We start from the raw sequence: 21,256 nt of genomic DNA, 5'->3' as shown, positions 1-21,256 counted from the left end.
AGTTCAGAAACAAAGTGCACAAAACTTGCTCATGTCTACATCAGTCATGACAGAAAACACTTTCTCTTATATAGAATTTATGCATATGCAGAATAAACATCTGAGGTTGTTTTCAGATCATTTCTTTTCAAAACAAACATGCTTATTTTTCAAGGTCAACCTCATTTTATTTCTTTTATGCAAAACTAGTATATGAACCCCGCTTACCTGGACAACTTAGCCTTTCAGAATTTTCCTCAAAAAATGTCAGTCGAATATAATCGTCACCTATACAAATAATCACATAATTTTCCTAAGTTTTCAATCAATCATGGATTTCGATATTTAATCCTAAACTTTTAAAATAACCTATTTTAATATCTCAAAAATTAAAACCCTCGTAATCCCAAAATATATCATCACTTCCTAAAAATCCCCAATATTCACCATGACCATCGTCAAACTTAAAATACCAATATTCAAACCCGAAACAGCCAACAAATTTCATAGCATAAACCAATCTCACACAAACAACTCCATCATGAAATCCAACCGACCCCCTTACTCCTCGAACTCAGTCCGGCACAACCAACAAATTCACAGTAAATATGAATTAGCGCAGAAATACATTTAAATCTCAAAAGTTCTTTGGGAAAAATACTTACAATGCTATAATATAATTTTTAAAAGATCACGGAGGTGCTAGAAGCGGTAATACAGCAACAAAACAGTGCGAAATGCACTGTGGCCGTGGGTCTCAGAAATCCACTTTTGAACGGTTGTAAACGAAGATCCGAGATTGATAGGGTAGGACCTAGGGATGTCGGTGAAGCTAGTGGTGGTGGTAGTTGGCCGTGGATGGCGGCGTGGGCGGCGGTTTAAGGCCAAAATGTTCAAATCGGAGATGTAGATAGATGGGGCTTCACCGGTGACAAATAGGAGCCAAGGATGGGTGCATTAGGTTGCTAAAAGGTCGACGATGATGTGGTGAGAAGATGGTGGCCGGAGGTGGTGCGACGGTGGCGCAGCGGCACAAGGAGTGCTGCGGCTTGGTGTGGTGTGTGGGGGCTAACGGCGGCGTGAGGAGGGCTGAAATTACAGGGAGGTGGTGCCGGTCGAAGGGGAGGTGAGAGGGAGGGGCAGTGTTGGTCACCGCCGACGCACGGCGGCGGGCTGGGGGAGAAGAGAAACGGACAGAGAGAGGGAGGGGGGTTTGCGGCGCGCGGGAAGCAGGAAAAAAAAAGAAAAAAAAAGAAAGGAAAAGAAGAAAAGAAGAAAAAGAAAAGAGGAAAGAGAAACTGTAGGGAAAGAAATAAGGTCCAATCCCCACATCTTGGGTCACAAAAATGATCCAATAGAAACGATTTTAAAACAGCAAGTAAAATAAAATAATTCAAACGTAATGATTAAAATAAAAGTAAATAATTAAACCCAACAATAAGTTAATTTAATATGAAAAACAAATTAAATGTATTACAATAATCAATTATAAGAAAGCACTTCAGAATAATTTTCACAAAATTAAAATCATAAAAATAAAACCACTAAAAATCCAACCAATTTTAAAATAAGAGAATAAAATTTTAAATTAATAACAAATAATCTTTCAATTAAAAATACACTAAAATACGGGGTGTTACACACAAAATTCTAAAAATTCTCAAAACTAATTATAATTTCATTTCCAAACATCACTCAAACACAAAACACTTTTTAATTTGAAATATTTAACTTTTTTCATCTAATAATTACCCAAACATAAAAACCAATACAATTTTTACAAACTTTAAAACAAAACAAAAATATCAATAGAATTTTTACAAACTTCAAAACAAAAATCATATTAAAAATCATATTGTTTTTTAACTTTGTAATATTTTAATTCAACTTTTTTCTCTCTCCTTTCCCAAAGTCCACTTAAACCATTTCACTACTATTTACAGAATTCTAGGATACTCCAAATGTCCAAACGAGCTCTAAACCGAGGAGAAATTTTGGAGGCAAACCACAGTGGAAGGTCTTCCACAGAAGACACACAAAGCCCTTTCCAAAATGCACTGAGAGTAATATAAAAGTAAAGGAAATCCCCAATTAGAGAGCTATCGCAACATGCACCAAGCATGAAAACAAATTGGGCACCTTGGAGCACAATATAGTAACATCATGATTTACTAGTCTTCTTTAATAAATTTGAATGATAAGCGTTCATTTCGGATCTATGGGTAATACCATAGAGGGTGATCAATAGGTCAAAATGACCAATTATACCTATTTAGAACTATTATGATGTTGCTTTTGATATAACTCTTACTGTTCCATCTATCAAACATATGGATATACTGTGTGCGAACAAAAGTGACAACTTTGGTAATCATTTCATATCAATACACACAGAATATGATGATCAGCTATATATGAACCAATCACACACAAAATACAAAGCTTTTGCTAACGAGAAAAACCCAAAATGGGAGAAATGCCTTGGGTACTTTATCTAGTCAACATGGAATTCACTATGAAGAAAATAAGTATTAAAATGAGTAATGCTATATACAATCTCCTAAGGTGTGCAAGTTCTATGCACTCCCTTAAAAGTGGTGTACACCATGAAAAGTAGATTTCTTCATATGGATCCCAAGTTTGCATATTTTTTCAAAAGAAGTGCATGAGGCTTGTATATCTTAAGATGTACAAATCATTTCCCTATAAAATTTACAGAACATGTAAACCGCCACACCATAATCTTAATGTTGTACCGTTCACCTTGTAAGGCCCAGTCTCTTTGTCAAAGTGGCCTGGACCCATGCGTGAAAATGGCCCAGCCATTTTAGTGCTTAGTAAGACCACCGAACGGCGTCATTTTAGAGAGGTGAGTGGTTCTTCTTCAAGCTTCCGTTTCTCCTTCCTGCATTTGCGCAGTTCCATTTCTTTTTCTTTGATTTTTCTTCCGCATTCCTCTCTCCCACGTTAAGTAATTTCTCTTCCGTTTCATTCTAGTTTTTCTCCTCGTCATTTTCAGTTCCTATTGCCGAAGCTCTTGCCCTTACTTTCGTCATTTTCAGTTTCCCTCAAAAATAAGTTTCTTAGCTGTCGAGCCTCTCCATTGCAGCAGTTCACAGAGCTTCTCTCTCACATTTTTTCGTGTGCGGCAGTTGGTGTTCTCCTTCAACACTCGGCTTCTCATTCCTCTTGCACTGTGCTTAGCCCTCAGGTGACCTCTTCTCCCTCTCTTTTATTTCTGCAACAAACCTCCACTTTGTTTCATTCTCTCAGCCGACCTCTCTTCCTATGTTCTGCAGTTTTGTTTGTGGCCGTGGGTTCTGATTGTTGTGTGTGGTGAGTTTTCGGGTTGGTGTGTTTCGGGTAGACATTGGAGCCTTTGCTGGATTTTCTTGTTGCCGTGGGTAAGTTTTCTTACCTCTGTTTCCCACACACACTCACACACAGTTACACTTCCAGTTTTTCTCATTGAATTTTTGTGGGTAATGTTTTCTTTTTTTAGATTAGTTTAGTGGGCGGCTCTTTGGGCATTTCTTGGTATAATGAATTTCTTGTGGTGTAATGTCCTAGGTTTGGATTATTTGAAGTTACATTGTAGTGGAATTGTTGGATTGGTGCTTGAGAAAATATTTAGAAGTATTAGTTTATACTTTCTGTTATGGAGTTGTGAATGTAAAGAAGTGTGCTTTGTGAAGTGTTGTTTGGTTAAGTTGGTGGTAATTGTTTGAAATTGTGAACTGCTGGAAAAAGTGTGAGTTATTGGGATTTGAGTTGACATTGGTTTTGACGCTTGTATATGACAATACTGAGTTTGGTATAGAATATTTTGGGTCGAAGTGTGGGCTGTCCGGATTTGTTATTTGATTATTTGGGTTTGATTAAATTTGCTGAATTATGGTCTAGAGGTTGAGTCTTGAGTTGTTTAAGACCAATTTTGTATTGTTGGAATATTTAGTTTATATTTTTATGAATAGGTGACGAGACGAATAGGGACCGTGTACAAGTTATAGATAATACACTGCAGGAGTCAGGTAAGTGGGGTTCATCTACTAGATTTGCATAAAAGAAATGAACTGAGATTGTTTTGTTAAAATGTACATTTTATTTTTTAAAAGAAAATGTGAAAAACAACCTCAGTAAATATATTTTTGCATTTACTCATGAGATACGTATGAAAGAGATAAGAAATGCTTTTGACATGAAATGTGTAGACATAAGCAATATTTGACATGATTCTGAAATGTGCAAAAGAGAGCGATTGCGATATTTGTGAATTTTTTTGTACGTATGATATGAAATGATTTGTGTTTGTTTATGATCAAATGGAAATGATGTGAATATGTTCAACATGTGGTTGATACGATATGAATATGAGAAACCTTTGGCATACTTATCTGTTGTATTCTGATTCTAAGTATGTTTGTGATATGATGATACTGGTTCACGTGATATGGTTGGTACCAATATGATATGATATGATATGAGTGCACCCACATTGGAAACAAAGTGGTCTTTTATGTGTTTTTTCCTATGTGCATGCTCGGGGCTCCGAGATTGAAAAATGGAAAGTTACACAATATGATACTGCCTAGTTTGGCCACCGGAGATAGCACAACCCTACCACGGGGGTTAAACATGGTATTTGATATGACACGATATGATATGATAAGATGAAAATATTCAATTATGTTATGCCAAAGTGTTCTTGAATATGAAATGGTTTATGAATATGAAAGGGTTGAAATGTCGCTCTGATTTTTCTAATAATACGTATTGAGATATGTACATGAAAATAAAATGTTTTGTATCTGCATTCTAAACTTTCTAAAAAGGGCTCGTGTTTACACACTAGTATAGGTTTTCTGCTTATTGAGTTGTTGATAACTCACCCCCTATCATTATAATATTTTTCAGATGATGTGGAGAGTCCAAATGAGGACCTGGATTAGATTGGTGAACGTGTTTAAGCTAAGGAGTTGTGGTTAGAAGAAGGACTTCTGATGTTCTTAGTTTTAATGTCTTTAAGTTTTAATTATGGGTTTAGTAGGACCTATGGTTTTATCAGTTTGGTATGTTACTATTACCGGGAGATTGTGGACCCTTTGATTTATTATTATTGTATTAAAGATTGTGTGGAGCTTGTAATGAGATTATTTAGAAGATATGAGATTGATTTCACTTATGAAGTCTTTGGAGATTATTCTTTGGATGTGTTGGGAGACATGTTTATGAGTGACAGGTAGTAATTCTCCAAGCCACCCGGGTTTGGAGAATTTCTCATTCCCAAGCAATGTGGGATCCCCTACACCACCTACCCTTATCCTTATCATATGGGGTATCACAATCTCCCCCCCTTAAATTCCCGACATCCTCGTCGGGCTTGTCCTTCGTAGGTGACACGGCTCAAGTCCCACATTTCTGGTTGGGATATGCTCTGATACCATTTGTAACACCCCAATAGAAGGCCCAAACCGCATGGCCTATACTCCAAAAGGACTAGTCAATGATACAATTGAAGCTCCATTAGAACCTTATAAAGAGCAAGAACTTCTCATTCCCAAGCAATGTGGGATCCCATACACCACCTACCCTTATCCTTATCATATGGGGTATCACACACCTAGCACAAAGTTCGATACAACCATGGTCCATGAATATTGCTTCCCTTTTGACAATACCATGCTCCAAATCCAAGGTTTGCTTCATGACCATGTTCACAACATTTTAAATTACAATACTTGTACTTCCACTCTCAAGTGAAAGTGAAAGAATTATACACGGTGAGGTTTGTATTTCTGATATGATTCAAGCACAAACTAAAGCCCTTCAGATCTGGTGAGGAACCTAATCCTTGAGCTCCAATAACGGTGTTTTATCATATTGATGCAATTCTCTCTGATCTTCTCACAAACAAAACACTATGGCATTCTCTCTGAAAAGCCCATTCTGTTCTTATTCTCTCCAGAAAATAATATTTTGATAAGAAACATAATTTCTCCAGAAAATAATGACTATAAAAGTTGTCTCTATAAGGTGTATTTATATAGACAGTGTAATCCCTAAAAATCACAATTAGGTTGAAAGTGCCGTTCATGAAATATACCAACTACGTATGATAATATGCAAACCAAACAATAAGCAAACAAAACCCATATGAAAGTAAATGTCACTTCGTCCAACAAAGTACGGTTTCAAACACGTGAACACTTCAGATCTCACCTGAGATTCCTTTGTTGCTCCAGTAATAGCAGAAGAAACATTCGGATGCACGGCACACCATGCAATTGCAAGCTGAAATAATGGAACTCCAAGTTCATTCGCGATTGGCTTCAGACCTTCAACTTTTTTCAGCACGTCATCAACCAATGACCTATTAGCGAGATTCTACAAGGAAAAAGCAACAGCTTTGCATTCTACCCTTCTTTCTTTTCTCCCAGGAAAAGGGTGATATTTTAGTTTAATTGTGCAGAACACTAATGAAAAGTAAATATCACTCATCCTAAAAGAAGCCATAATTTTTTTTTTTTTTTTTATAAGTAAATGATTATATTGATATGAATAAGCATAGCCCAAGTACACAATATGGCATACAAAAGGTAACACCTATTTAGGAAGAGGAAATAGAAACTAGAAAATCATGAAAATTGAGGCCACGAAAATCCACAGCTATGGCTCATAGAAAAAGAGTGCTGACAAATAATAATCTAAGTTCTTCCAATGAACGCTCCTTGTCTTTAAACGTCCGGTCATTTCACATCTTACATAGGCACCACAGAATACATATCAGAACCATTTTCCATACTGCTGAGATTTGTGGGAGACCTCGTACATTGGTCCAACTGGCCATGAGCTCAATCACTGTACTGTGGTAGGCATCACCCAAGCAAGATCTAACCTGTTAAACACTTAATTCCATAACATTCTAGCGACCTTACAATGCAACAGCAAGTGATCCACAGTATCATCATTTTTCCTGCACATGCAACACCACTCTACTATGATCACCCTTTGTTTCCGTAAGTTGTCCAAAGTCAAGATCTTACCCAATGTTGCTACCCACACAAAAAATGCCACTTTAGGAGGCGTCTTATTTCACCAAATCCTTTTCCATGGGAATTTGTGTTCTATGGTTGTGTGAGGATCTTATAAAAAGAGCGAACTGAGAATATACCTTTACCGGTGGGTATCCACCATATCGTGTTAACGCCCCGTGTTCTCGGTATCATGGTGTATAAAAGACCAAAAAACTCCTCAATCCTGCCAACTTCCCAATCTTGAGCTGCCCTTGTGAAATTCACGTTCCATTGAACTAGGTCCGCAGAGAATTCCATACAATCAGTCACTGATGCATCTTTCTCACATGTAATTCTAAAAATTGAAGGGAAAGAATCCTTTAGAGCATGATCTCCACACCAATGGTCAGTCCAAAATTTTATTTTAGAACCATTACCCAACACTAGCCAAGTGTGCCTAACAAAAATTCCCCACCCTTCTCTAATGTGTTTCCAAACTCCAAACCTTATCCCGCTTAACTAGGTGAAACTTGAATTCATCTCCAAACCCATTCCACAGAAAATCACGATAAAGTTTCTCGATGCATTTCGCCACACTTGTTGGGATTGGGAATACAAATAAAAAGTAAGTTGGCAAATAAGAAAGAGTACTTTTGATTAGAGTGATCCTGTCACCTTTCGAAAGATACAATCTTTTCCAACCTACCAATTTGCGTTCAATCTTCTCAATAATTGTATCCCAAATCGATATAGACCTTGTAGCTGGCCCCAAGGGAAAACCAAGGTAATTCATAGGGAGAGAGGAAACCTTACATCCAAGGGTATTAGCCAACTGCCGGACATTGCGAACATTACCCACTAGTACCAACTCTGATTTATGATAATTCACTTTCAACCCTGATACCGCTTCAAAACAGAGTAATAATGCCTTCAATGCTTGAATTTGGTTTTGTTCTGCCTCACAAAAGATCAGTGTATCATCTGTAAACAATAAGTAAGATATAATAATGGAGCCCCTAGTAGGATTTCCAAGCAAGAAGCCATCAATAAATCCATTGCTCACCGAAGCTAAAATCATTCTGCTAAGCGCCTCTATAACAATGACAAATAGAAGTGGGGATAAAGGATCCCTTTGTTTTAGACCTCGGGAGCTGTTAAAGAAACCATTCGGACTGCCATTCACCAAGACTAAAAACTTCGCCATCGAGATACACCATCTAATCCACGAGCACCATTTCTCCCCAAACCCACAACTCCCAAGCAAATAAAGTAGGAACTCTCAATTAACATGATCATATGCCTTCTCCATATCTAATTTGCACAGAATCCCTGATTGTTCAGATTTTAGCCTATTGTCTAGACATTCATTGGCAATGAGAGCTGAGTCTAAAATTTTTCTACCTTCCACAAATGCATTTTGGGGTTTTGTAACGATCCTCCCCAAGGCCTCCCCTAGGTGATTTGCGAGCACCTTCTATATGATTTTATACACCCCATTCACAAGGCTAATGGGCCGGTAATCCTTCACCTCCGATGCCCCAAGCTTCTTGGGAATAAGTGCGATGAATGTGGCGTTGAGGCTTTTCTCAAACTTCCCAATCAAAGAGAATTCATACAACATTCTCATTAGATCCTCCCTCACCACATCCTAACATGTCTAAAAATATCCCATGGAAAAACCATCTTGGCTAGGTGCTTTATCTTTGACCATTGTTCTTACCACTCACTATGACCTTCCATCTCGTCAAAGGGCCTCTCCAACCACGAGGCTTGATGTGTATCAATTGACTCAAAAGCTAGTGTATCGAGTTTTGGTCACCATCCCATCTGCTCACAAAGCAATTGTTCAAAAAGTCAGTAACATGCTCCCTAATCACAGGAGGTTCCACACAGTCCCTGCCATCTGTTTTCAACATCTCAATGTTGTTAGTTCTCCAATGAGAGCTGGCCACTCTATGGAAGAATTTTGTACTTTGATGTCCTTTCAACCACAATGCTCTTGATTTTTCGCCTTAGGAGATCTCCTCCAATAACATAACCTTATCTAGCTCTGCCACTTATTCAGCCTTCTGAGAAACTTCCTATAGGGAGAGAGCTACCTTCATAATTTAGAGACCATGTTAGCCTCTTTAGTTCCCACTATTTTTTAGAATCATTTCTTTAACTGACCATGTCCCACTTCAATGGCGGCTAGCAAAGCCATAAATTGTTCCTCAAAACCAGCACACTAAATTCCTACACAATGTTGGATTTCCTTACCTTATGAAACACCCAGTCGAAAACATTGGACTAATTTGGCAGTAGGTATTGTAGTGGAATCGGATCCCCCCCTCATGCCAATCGCATCCCTGGGTGCCCATTATGTCTTCATCGGCACTTCCAAATTTTTCTCAATACAGATAGGCCTTTCCCCCCACTCAGAGGAGTCCCTTGTAACAACTAGCATCCTTGAAGGCCCCACGGACTCCCAGTGGCTCCGGATTCAGATAGCACACGGGCTACATCCAGTGGGCAAAAGTCACTCGCCGGCAAAGCTGTCGGCTGAATCTTGAAAGGGGGCTCTTCACGTCTATCTGTTGGCCTTGTCTGTCCATGTTGGGACTAAATGAATATCAACACTCATTGGTGCGACAACCGTAGGATCAGATTCAACCTCTTCCAACGTCGTCGTCTCCATCATCGTCAACTTCTCGACCGAGGACGAGACTATCAAGATCTTCTCCGCTGGCGCATCCTGCAGCCTCCCGCCGATAGAGGAGCCAGCCTCTCCTCCCTCTCCAATTCTCCAAAGGAGCTGGGCTCTTGCTTTGAATTTGCCCTTGACAAGGCCCGTGGGCTGTGGCCCACAAACCTAGCCCTTAGGCCCTTCAGTTCGGCCCTTACCATCCAATAAGCCCACGACTTCAGCTTGCCCACATCCCTGATCTATCTTGTGGTCCAAGCCCAAGTCCACCTCCTCATCTTCCTCAACACACCGTAACAATAAACTGATTTACTCCTATAATGCCTCCACCTGTGTTTGCATGTTTTGTAAGGTAGCATGCACACCTCTCTTCGACAAGCCATCAAAAGACTTGCCACCACCTCCTTCCCTCTGCGTACATACTGTACCCGAGGGCTTAGGAATCATTACTGGGCCATTACCATGAGTTGCCCTACTGCTAGTGCCTCCACCCCTATGTTGTTCTTAGGACTGCACCAACACCTCCTTGTACGACTGATGCTATGTATTGAACTTCATCCCCGGTAATCTCTGCAGAATTCCACCTCCATTATGTTTCACACCTTTTTTCCTCCAAGATAAGGTCCTTCATCACATATGCCAACCTCCTCCAGCCCCTCCCCTCCATGTCTTCTGAAATGAAGATAAAGTTATGCCTTTTACCCCCACCATATTCCACCAGTGCCATATATCTGCCACGAGTATTTGAGCACCTCTATGCTATCAAACTTCTACCATCTTCCCTTGTCGTAGCATACATCTCCTTCATCCCACCCCTCAGGCATTCCTCCAATACTCTAATAAGCCAGTGTACCATTGTTTTCCCCAGACATATCTCCTTCAACACCTTCCAACTTCTCTCTGTAATGATCAAGGAGCCTCCCTCCCTAATCAAAACAAAGTCTTTTGATTCAATAGCTAACTTTGTTGGGACTCCCAGGCATTCCTCCAATACTCTAACAAGCCAGTGTACCATTGTTTTCCCCAGACATATCTCCTTCAACACCTTCCAACCTGTAGTATTTTCCAAGAAAATACAACTTTCTTGTTGTATTTTCCAGTGAGCACTCCATAAGCAAGCGGGCTCCATGTGGTAAGACCCAGCCTGTAGTCGGCGTACAGAGGAACGTACTCAGACTCAACCTGTAGCAATTCAGGATGAAATCATAAACAAAGCTCAGTTATTTATAGATAAATGCATGTGGCATACACTCAGGATGCTTAGTTGTTGTTCTCGTATATATGTCCCGTGTACTTCCACTATGCCTAAGTCCTTGTCAATAAAATTCTTATTTCACTGATAAAAAGTACATGTAGCTCTATGTACATATTGCTGCAACTGCTCCATAATCCATTGCTTATGACTCAAAGCAGAAACTGTTCGATAAAGGAAACACCATACAAGAAAAGGCCAATACTTGAGGGTAAAAATTTTCCACCTTTGGGGTAAAACCTAGGAACTAAAACGTTGGCGAGCCATCGTTCCTCTGCGGTAAGTAAAGAATTAACGTTGTCCCTCTATTGAAGCTACAGGATCCGACAAAACTTTAACCAAGCCCAGTGATTGCAGTAAGGAATATTCAATGAAGTCAATAAAAATAATAATAAAATAATAAATAATAATTGAGTATTACGAAAATGATAGCTCACTACAATACAATTGCTTTTTAGTGACGGTTGAGAAATTGTGACAGTCCATAGACCGTCACTAAAAGGCATTTTCTGTGACAGTTTCTAGAAACCGTCACTAAAAGGCATTTTCTGTGACAGTTTCTAGAAACCGTCACTAAAGATAGAATGAGATCTTTTTACGTTCTAACGTATGGGAAATTTACGTTTGAACGTCACATATATCTTCGAACGTTATGTCTGTTTACATTTGAACGTAAAATGTTTTGGCGCAACCGTTCGCACGTTATTAATTAACGTTCGAACGTAAAAAGTTTGCGCCAATGTTCGAACGTTAAGTAATATTGTTCGAACGTTCATTGTAAATTTAAATTAAATGACTCTAATTTAAAAATTATGTGGTTTTTATTGTGCATAATTTATGAACAAATCTAAAAAATTGAATTGTATATATTTATATATACACAATTTGTAATATATAAATATATATTTATGTTTATATATATTTGAAATGCAATGATTTATTATTAAAGTTAAAAAATATAACATCAAAGAAGATTAAAAATTGAAATTAACAAACGATAGAAATATTCAATAATATTTTTCATTACAAATATTAAAAATAAAATACAAGATTTAATAAAATGTAGTAAACAACAGTCAGATGATAACGTTATCCGCAAAAGTCGAACTCCGTACCTCCTCAGTCAAGGTATCAACCTTGTTGTTGAGGATAGTTACACGATAGGTGAGTTCGGCAACAGACGCTGATATAGCCTCGAGCGATCGATCGATCTTATGATCGATATGCGCAGTCAGCTGTGAGATAACCGCATCAACCCAAGCAGGCCGCACATCTCCTGCAGATGTGCTCGACGTATGCTGACTACTACTCCCGACATGACCTGGCTCAGGCTGCGTCAGAGGAACTAGATCCTCTATAGAGGGTGGCTGATGTCCCCTCGCCTGCCCAATGCTACGTCGATGCGTGGTCATGTCGAGGGGGCTCATCTGATCTTTGACCCGCTCCTCTGGCTGGGTCGGCACTCCCCGGTGCAAGTAATAGTCGGCTGATTAGGACACCGTATGGGAGATTATCCGTGGAGACGATGCTCGCCTCGTAACGGATCCTCTCAAAGATGTGCAGTGGAAAATCTATAGGATCTCCACGTGCCACTCGTATCAAAAATTGTGCCCGAAGCCGACTAAATGTGGTTTTATGAGCCACAGGATCGACATTTGTTGCAACAATAAGGTGCAACATGTGGAAGAAATGCAGCAGATGGTTCTGGTTGAAGGCGTTCTTCCGCTCAATCTGCATGCGGTCCCTCCCAGTGAGGATGTAGAAATCCTCGTCTCGGTCATCATCCCGAGCCTCGAAGCCAGTATCCTCAGCCTCTGACTGGCCTGCATCTCTGGCTGATGCTGGCTCAAATGCCTGGCCAGTAGATGATGTAGAAGTGCCTACATCCTCACGGGGTGTTGAGTGTGCAAATGTCTCAACTCCTCGATGAATCCCAAGGTGCTCGCCGATGACATCTGGTGATACCTCAATGGAAACACCGCGTACAGTCACGGTGTGAGATGATGCATCATGAGGCATGTCACACATCCCCATATAAAATTCTTGAACCATTGAGGGGTACACCTTCCCCCTCAATGTGCAAATATTTCCCCAGCCTCTACCGAGGAAAACATCTCTCAGGTTCGTTTCTGCCAACAGAGTTCGTCGAACTCATTAATCAGGACCTCTCGCTCTACCATAACAGTACGAGCTCTGACACGAGCAGTGTCCGACGTGGTTCCTTCCCTCCCTCGTTTCCTAGTATGCAGTGGAAGAGTCATATCCTGAAAATAGAAAAGGAAAAAAAATTATTTACATTAATGCATTTTTTTGTATTAATTTGAAGCTGCTCTGCATTAACGTTCGAACATTTTGTCTTTCACATTCGAACGTTAAAGATAAACATTCAAACGTTAGTTTATACGTTCGCACGTAAAATAATGTAAATAAATTGATGTTCGAATGTAAAACATATACGTTCGAATGTAAAACATAGACGTTCGAACATAAACAGTAAATAAATATTGGCTGACGTACGTTCGGACGTTTATGTTTTACGTTCAAACGTATTTGTTTTACATGTGAACGTAAATACGAACATCCGAACGTCGAAGCATGAATAACGTAGAAAATCACTACGTTCGGATGTTATAATTAAACGTCCGACCGTATGTGATTTACGTTCAAAAGTAAAATATTCACGTTCGAACGTATGTCGTTTAATAATATTTAAAAAGTAGTACGTCCTGACGTATACATTAAACGTTTATGAAAATTGATGAATAAAACGTCCGAATGTAAGAAGGTTACGTTCGAACGTAGAAGTCGTAACGGCTCTGTAATTTAAACGTCGTACGTTTGAACGTCTTGGTGAAACGTTCGAATGTTACGACGTAGAGCTGAGTCAACTCAGCCATTATTGAAATCTCAAAAATTTCTCTACAAGATTCTAAATGCCGAAATGTCACCGTAGAAATGAAGTATACACTTCAAGAAACATTTCTATGGTGACTATTTGGCCAATGGCTGGCCATGGTGGCAGGAAAATGGAGTTGAATATCCGGCCACCACTTATCCGATTTTAAACAAAACTCAATCTAAATCTCAATAAAATACATGTTATTTGAATAAAAGATGAATGCCTACCTTTTTGTGACGGTTGTGGCGGAGTTGACGGCGGCGGTGACGAAGGCGTGGCGGCGTGCAACGTAACGGACTTTTGATAATTACGTTTTGGAAATGTCGTTTCGACGTTTGATTTTGGCCTTATATACATAGAACGTTCGAACGTAATAATAATTACGTTCGAACGTTTGTCAATTTAATTTCAAAAATAATATCTATAATATAGTATATTATAAATGTTTATGTTATATATTAAGATGTTATATAATATTATTGACATTTAAGCCAAATTGGTTTGACGTTTGTGAGTACTTGTTATATTTTTAAAGTTTAGCAATATGTTTATACATGTTGTTGTGATTTTATGCTTACTCTTGAAATAATTGTGATTATTGTTTGTAAATTTTGTGAATAGTTTATGAGTTTATGGTGTTTATTAATGAATTAATATGTGTATAAATATTGTTGTAAGAATATTGTGAATATTCTGTGATATGGATTTAATACATTTAATACATAAATATTTTTTATTATATACATTTATGTTCTCATTTAAAGTATTATGCTATCATACTATACAATGTAGTATATTGTTATAGATATATACAATGTAGTATATATATTATATTATAAGTTAGTATATAATAAAGAATTTAATAAGTAACAATTTAATATATGGACCATTTGATTTATATATATATGGTATAGTTTATATATTATATACACTTATGTTCTCATTTAAAGTATTATGCTATCATACTATAGAATGTAGTATATAGTTATAGATATATACAATGTAATATATATATTATATTATAAGTTAGTATATAAGTTAGAATTTAATAAGTAACAATTTAATATATATCCTTAAGATTTATATATATGGTATAGTTTTTATATTATATATATTTATGTTCTCATTTAAAGTATTATGCTAGCATACTATACAATGTAATATAGAGTTATAGATATATACAATGTAATATATATATATTATATTATAAGTTAGTATATAAATTCGAATTTAATAAGTAACAATTTAATATATATCCTTAAGATTTATATATATGGTATAGTTTATATATTATATACATGATTTATGTTCTCATTTAATAAGTATAGTAGGAATAGTACGTTCGAACCTTTCAAGGTAACGTTCGAACGTTAAACCAAGAGGCGGGAAATTTCCCGCTCGATTAAGGTATCTGTGTGATTATTCAGATGTTCGGACGTTTATACTATACGTTCAAACGTTGTTTGATGAAAATCACCAGATGGATCTGGGGTATACGCGATGGGTACTGCATGGTGAGCCGTATGAAGGGTCAGCAGATGTATTGGTCGTTCATCAGGATTATCTGCGACACATGGATGATGATTATGAGCATGATGAGATGGAGGAGATGTTGGGTGACATTGGAGCTGGGATGTTTATGGATAAGGTTAACGGCAATGCCTCAAGTGGTGGAGTAGGGACTGATTGTGAAAATTTTCCTTCACTGTGGGAAGATGCAAAGCGCGAGCTTTACCCAGGTTGTACAAAACATTTCAAAATGTCGTTTATTGTGCGGTTGCTTCACATTAAATCATTGTGTGGGATGTCGACGAAAGCAATAAACATGGTATTGGACTTATTTAACAAGGTGCTTCCCGAAGGGTCTGCATTGCCCAAGAACTTTTATGAAGCGAAACAGTTGAGAAAGGGATTAGGATTTGAGTATAAGTCCATACATGCATGCAAGAATGATTGTGTATTGTTCTGGAAGGAGAACGAGGAGAAACAAACATGTCCTGTATGTGGAGAGTCGATGTGGAAAGGTAAGAAAAACGTGCCGGTTAAGGTGTTGCGATATTTTCCCTTGAAACCTAGGTTGCAAAGACTATATATGTGTAAGAAAACAGCTAATGATATGAGGTGGCACGAGGAGAAAAGAGTTAAGAATGACGCATATATGAGGCATCCAGCTAATTCACTTGCGTGGCAGTCTTTCGATAATCAGTATCCAGAGTTTGGGATAGAAGCACGGAACGTGCGCCTGGGACTCACAACCGATGGATTCAACCCTTTTGGGAATATGAGTACAAGTTATAGCACTTGGCCCGTGGTATTGATTCCGTACAATCTTCCACCATGGAGGTGTATGAAGGCGCTAAACTTTTTGTTAACTTTACTCATCCCTAGCCCTAGATCACCTGAGAATGATATTGACGTATTCATGCAGCCGTTGATTGAAGAGCTGAAAGAGTTATGGGAAACAGGCGTTAGAACTTATGATGCATCTAAGTCGACATCTTTTCAGATGCATGCTGCGGTAATGTGGACCATAAATGATTTTCCGGCGTATGGGAAGTTAGCGTGTCCGATGTGTAATAAAGAAACTGCTAGTGAGTGGCTAAAATATTCTCAGAAGTTGTGTTTCATGGGTCATTGACGTTATTTACCAGCAAATCATGCATGGAGAAGAGAATGTGCCAAGTTTGATGGGAGAGTAGAGGATAGGATTGCACCAAAAGAGTTGTCTGGAGAAGAGATAGTGGAACAACTGCAACATGTTAGAGCGAACAATTTTGGCAAAGGTCGGGGAAAGAACAAGAGAAAACGAGGTGCAGCAGAATTGAATTGGACAAAGCGTAGTATTTTTTTTGAATTGTCGTATTGGTCGTCATGCAAGTTGTGACATAGTTTGGATGTAATGCACATAGAAAAGAATATTTGTGATAATATACTGAGTACATTGATGAGTATTAACAAAAAGACGAATGACACGATCAAGACGAGGAAAGATCTTGAGAGAATGGGAATTAAACATAATCTGCATTTGCGGGTGGAAGGCAATAGGGTGGTCATGCCGCATGCATGTTTTACGATGATGAGGGAGGAGATGATGGATTTCTGCAAATGGTTGCAAGGTGTGATGTTGTCAAATGGTTATGCTTCAAATATTGGTAGATGTGTGAGTCCTGATGATTGGAAAATCAATAGATTGAAAATTCATGATTGTCACGTATTTTTACAGAAGTTATTACCTGTGGGAATTCGTGGGAAGCTGACATCTAATGTACGTGTCACCATATCTGAACTCTATATGTTTTTCAAGGATTTGTGCGCTCGGGTAGTAAATCGAGATGTGTTGTCGAAATTGGAAGAAGACATTGCTACTATACTATGTAAATTCGAGCAGATCTTTCCACCATCATTTTTTGATGTCATGGTCCATTTAGCAATACATTTACCGCGAGAGGTACTTCTGGGTGGACCGGTGCAGTTCCGTTGGATGTATCCAGTTGAAAGATATTTGGGTCGATTGAAGCGCACTGTTGGGAATAAAGCCAAAGCTGAGGGTTCAATAGCAGAGGCCTATATACACGATGAATGGTTAACATTTTGCTCTCTATATCTTTGTGGTATTGAGACACGATTTAATCGTCAAGAGCGAAATGCTTATCTTGCTACTCCGCCTCCTCGTGAGCTATCAGTGTTTTCCCAGAATGTACGACCATTGGGTGCACAAACAGGTTACGATTTAATTGATGGAGAGTTGGGTAAAGTTCGGTGGTATGTGCTAAATAATTGCCGAGAGATTGATGATTATCTTAGGTATGTCATTTCGAACATGCTTTGAATAATTATAGTTTTCTTAAAATTAATTATAATTGTTGTGCTGAAAATATATTTCTTTTGCAATATGTTATAACAGTGACCACATAGACAAACTTAAGACGAAAGGCGTAGAAAATATAGAGGCAAGACACGAGGAAGAATTTCCTGGATGGTTTGAAGAACATGTATGAACCTAAAATTATATATATGTTATATTGTGAAATTTTTGACTCTGGATAATGAAATAATAAATATATACTATTTCAATTGTTAGATTTTGGAATAACGTGCTCGTGATCCCAGATCAATTTCTTCTGAATTGTATGCATTGGCCCGTGGTCCCTCAAATAGAGCACTTCGATATACTGCATGCACGGTTCGAGGTTATACATTCCATACTTTGGACCGTGAACGTAATAGAAAGACTCAAAATTGTGGTGTGTTGATCGAGGGAAGTCATGGAACAGATGATATTGACTATTATGGTGTCATACGTGATATTATCAGATTGAAATATCTGGGTGGGTCTGTAACATATGTCTTTAAATGTGATTGGTGGGATCTAGGCGGTGGTCGGGTTTCGATACATAGGGATAATCACTTTTTGAGTGTCAATACTGCATCTAAATGGTACGAAGATGATCCATTTGTATTGGCTTGTCAAGCTACCGTCAAGCTACCCAAGTCTATTACTTGATTGATCCAATGAAAAGTGATAACTTGGCGAGTCGTACAAAAATTTATTCCTCAAAATATATATGAAGCAAGAATGAGTGCAGATTACGAGAATAGTGGAGAAGAAGATGACACTCCGATTGTTGAGGCATACCAGGAAGATGGAGAGGGTATTAACTTGTTTGTTGACCTCGGTGCACTCGAGTTGCTCCCCTTGTGTAGAGATGATGTTCCATCCGTCCATCTTGACCCGTCTATATTAAATGATCATTTAATTCAAGTAAGTGAGGAGGAAGAAGAAGAAGACGAGTCAGAAGATGAAGACGAATCAGAATCCGGGCAGGAGGTGGATAAGGATGATGAAGAAGAGGTGCATAATGATGATGAAGATGTTATTGATGGAGATTTTGAAACAAGCATGGAAAATTCATCTGAAAATGAAGAATAAAAGTACTAAATATTTTATTCATATTGCTAGGTGACTATAAAATATCTTCAATTTTCATAATTTCTTCTAATTAATTTTCTTTGATATAATTAATTATTTTCAAGAATGCCGCCAAAACAAGCACGAAGAAATGTGCCTCCGCCAAGTCCAAGTCCTGAATCCATTGAGGACTCTCCACTCGAGGAATCCGTTCCTGAAGATCAATCTTAACACAGAAGAGAACAACAGCCAGTCGACACCTACCAGTAAGGAAATATTGTCATTGATAATTATATAAATAGTTAATACTTTTTTCTCAAAAATTATATAATTTTAATTATAGTATATCTATTATCACGTAGTTGATGCATCTGCACGACGCGGTCGTGGCTATACACGTGGAATCTCTCTTGAAAAAAATAGAAGACACGGTAAACTGAAGGTCACAATTCCTGATAATTCCACTGGAGGAGTGGATGATAGTGCAGCAGCGCTTTCCTCCTATATTGGCACAGTAGTTCGAGCTTATGCTCCATTTGATGTACGCTCATGGCAAGATGTTCCGAATGACATTAAGGAGCACATTTGAAGTGGTGTGCTGGTGAGTTTACTTTTCAGTACATTTTTTTCACCTAGATTAATATATTATATTTTTGACCTGATTCCTTTGTTAGGATGAATTCGACCTTGACTTTGGCCGTAGCGAGAATTTGAGAACCGTGAATGAGTTGATGGCTACACTATTCCAACGTGACAAAGGACGATGTCATGACCACTTCAAGAAGTTTGAGACGTTGGAAGAGGCTGCGCAGTCTCCTTTTCAGCAGATGAAGTTAGATGATTGGAGAAAGTGTTGTGATCTTTTCGCATCTCCAGATTATCAGGTATTTTATATTTATATCTTTTAATTATTTACATTTATATTCGTTCTATATATTATATGCATGTGTACATATTACAATTAATATTTTTAATATATTTTATAGCACTTGAGTTCTACAAATGCACATAATAGATCCGCTCTGACTGTCCATCATCGTGCCGGTTCAAGGTCATTCCACTGTCTTGCTGAAAAAATGGTAATTAAAAAATTATAGAATTCATTTATTTTCCTGATATTCTTTCTGATAAGTACTAACATTATCTTTTTAAAATTGCTAATATTGTCGCTTTGTTAGAAACGTGATTATCCTGAAAATTTTTCCCTCATTCATGTCTATGCTACTGCTCACACTAATGAGTATAGTGAGTGGATGGATCTTGTCGCTGCAAATAATTATGTAAGCAGTGTTAATTTTGTTCAATAAATTATTTATATAACATTTTAATAGTTTATTTCTTATTTCTATTTCTTTTAATACGTTACTAAATTATTTACGATCATTACCTTTTAAATTGCAGAGAAAAATGATGGAGATGCAGTCGGCTTCTGAGGAATCCTCTCCTAGTGACATAGACATATTCACGCAAGTGCTCGGGCCGCAGTCTAGTATGGCAAGAGGTTTGGGACGATCTATCAAGCACAAATGTTCATCCTCCTCAACCTCATCGGCTTCACAAATTAATAATCTTACGGCAGATTTAGAAGCTGCACGGCGTGAGAATGAGTATATGAGGTCGAAACAGCAAGAGTTAGAGTCTCTCTTAGAATGACAGTCTCATTTAGAGACGCGTTTGCAGGACCAACAGAGAGACCAGGAGGAAAGAATACGCAGTGAAGTGCAAGAGAAAGTGCAACGAGAGATGATGGTGCAAATGGAGCGTGTTATGTCGTTGCAACAGAATCCCCGTGGGCGAGGGAAAAAGAAGAAATAAATTTTATCAATATTTCTGACTAGTTTTAATATCTAATTTTGTGCTTTTATAAGACATTGTTATTGTTAATTAGGTATGTAATATGATATAACATTGGTATTATGTTTTTAAATTTTATGAAATTAATATTTCTGATCTGTACGTTCGAATGTAAATAAAAATCGTTCGAATGTTGGTTCACACTCTAACAAACGTTCGAATGTAAATACAATTTGATCGTTCGAACGTATTCACGCTAAAACGAACAAACAGTTCGAACGGTAAAGCGATTAACATTCGAACAAGGAACTTGCATTCGAACGCTCCTTCGTTTACATTCGAAATAACGTCTGAACATTATACGCGCTACGTTTGAACATTTACGTTTAAGTTCGAACAAATATTCGATCGTTTATTGTAGTTAACGTTCGGACGCATTAACATTCGAACGTAAATATATTACGTTCAAACGATAATCAACGAACGTAAAATTATCTCATTCGAACGCCAATCGATCGGGTGAACGTCCGAATGTAAATATTATACGTTCGAACAATATTCAGCGAACTTCAAATTCTCTCATTCGAACGCCAATCGGTCGGGTATAACGTCCGAACGTTATTTTCTGTGACAGTTTATAACCGTCACAAAAACATGAACGTTCGAACGTTGTACCAAACACTTCCAACCGTCACTAAAAATATTTTTTGTGACGGTTGAACAGTAA

At 38.0% G+C, this 21,256-nt stretch overlaps 1 pseudogene; it reads right to left on the bottom strand.

The window, feature by feature from the left end:
* The window catches only part of LOC109016750, a 34,754-nt pseudogene that overhangs the window by 4,041 nt on the left and 9,457 nt on the right, over positions 1 to 21,256 (bottom strand).

Source organism: Juglans regia, chromosome 7, assembly GCF_001411555.2.
Source record: "Juglans regia cultivar Chandler chromosome 7, Walnut 2.0, whole genome shotgun sequence".
Classification (NCBI taxonomy): Eukaryota; Viridiplantae; Streptophyta; class Magnoliopsida; order Fagales; family Juglandaceae; genus Juglans; species Juglans regia.
Note: the sequence above shows the minus strand (reverse complement) of the source record. Positions and strands in the feature narration are given on the sequence as shown.